We start from the raw sequence: 2,098 nt of genomic DNA, 5'->3' as shown, positions 1-2,098 counted from the left end.
ACTTAGGAAGAAACAAAGTACAAAGTATTTTCTGTTTAATTTTTCATTACTTATATCAATAAATTTTTACACCTATAAAATGTTTATTTACATTTAAGAAGAATGTTTAAAGTACTGGGATTCCCTTAAACTTACAAGCTTCCTTTCTTTTAATAATTTGAGAGAGCCAATCTCTACCAGCCCTCTGTATTTCTGCTTTTCTAAAGTAACTATGATATTTTCGTTTGACTCCTTTTCCCTTTAGGATATGAACAGTTGAAGTTATCAGGAGCCTGACTATTTACCTTGTGAAATTCTACATCATTGGAAGCAGTTGTAAATCCAGCAGGCACAGAAATCCCAGTTTTCAATTCCAGAACTGAGGGGACAACAGCACTAGAGTTGTGAATATAGGAATTTTCTACCCTGTTTCTGCAGCAAGTTCAGAATATGACATCAGGTTGCCTACTTTTGAGAAATTAGAGCCAAGAGGCATGAGCCAGCCAACTTCTTCAAAGGTACTTTAAAATAAGAATTTGTTCAGTTTCTGCCTCTCCCAGAAGTACCCTGAAACCAAAGAAAGAGCCATGAAAAAAAGCATAAAAGCTAGATATATTCACCTGTTCCAGTACAAGGCTATGTTATGAACAGCTACATATTTACTCTTAAACATCAATCTCAAATATTAGATCTTAAAAATTTAAACTCCAAACCTCCTTAATAAGGCCACAAAGAGTTATTGAAATGGTGACATTTCACTTCATTTTCTACTCATCAACTTAGCCACTTAGATTCTAGAATTTTAGTCACCAGCCTCAAATGTCAGGTCCACTCCTGTAATGGCACTTACTACCTTGTGGACTTTCTTGCTATGTTATTAAGAATTTTTCTCTATCAATTCTTTTCTTCCCATTTCATTTTTCCCCATTTTCTCACACTCCCCCCATCTACAAGGGTACTTCAAAATATTCGTGGGAAAAATCAGAATTAAAAGATAATACAAAATCTCTTCATGAACTCTTTGAAGACCCCTCATACTCCCATTATATCTGCACTCTCATAATCAGTATATGCAAAATATATATTTGTAACCTGGTTTTTAAAAATACAGAGAAACTAGATTTTAGGCTTACAGAAATATCAAGCACTTAAAGCTTTCTATAGAGGGAAATTAGAGTTTTGACATGGAAGTGTGGTGGGCCAATGTTCTCAAATAAAAGACAGGTTTGATCACTGGACCAAACTGGTAAACAATAAAATAAATGAACATGAGATAAATATGCAAATGGTATCCTCAAATACCTCTCTTTTTGCTAATGTTTGAAGAATTCACAGGCTTTAAAGGCATATGTGTTGGAGGTAACATTTAGTTTGGCAAATTTCACTCTCCATTTTGGGGGCATTGTAGGGTGAGGGTTGGTCCTAAACCTTTTTGGCATGCCTGAAAGAGAACGATTTAAGTTGAGATCATTATCTCTTTAGTGCAGAAGTCTGGGAAACGAAGAGGCTAGACCAGGGAGACTCAATCCAGCTAGCATTCCTTTTTGTTTTTCAAGCTGCCCTGACAATAATGCGGCAGGGTGAAAAGATCAGGAACACTTTATACACATTGTGCTAATTACTGCAAGTACTTAAAGTTGTAATTAGCTTATTATACTGCAGAGATCCTAACATGGCATGTCTTTCAAAAGAATTTCTCTGCAGATCATTAGTGGGAAAGCTAACAACATCTGCTTCAAATAAAATCAACCAATTAGCACAGGCAACTCCACATAGTTTGCAATCAGAGAATTATATTGTGCCAAGTGCTAATTTCAATGTGAATGCTATCTCCTTCTCATATCCCACGCTTCTCTGCCAGCACAGCTGGTGTTTAACACCACTGACTTCAGCGAAGTCTCCAAAAACTTATGTTAATTTGAAATAACCTAATCAGAAGTGTGCAATACAGACTGAGGTTGATCTCAGCTTAATTAAAACTGACCTTGTCATTTCACTGCCCGTAAAACACCATTATCTCACTATTTATCACTCAACTACCACAAATATTCCATTTATGCGAAAACCCAAGAAGATGGGTTCCAAACCACTAGAGCTATTTTCAGAAGTACTGTGAGCG

The sequence above is a fragment of the Galeopterus variegatus genome, unplaced genomic scaffold, assembly GCF_000696425.1.
Source record: "Galeopterus variegatus unplaced genomic scaffold, G_variegatus-3.0.2 Scaffold8663, whole genome shotgun sequence".
Lineage (NCBI taxonomy): Eukaryota > Metazoa > Chordata > Mammalia > Dermoptera > Cynocephalidae > Galeopterus > Galeopterus variegatus.
Note: the sequence above shows the minus strand (reverse complement) of the source record.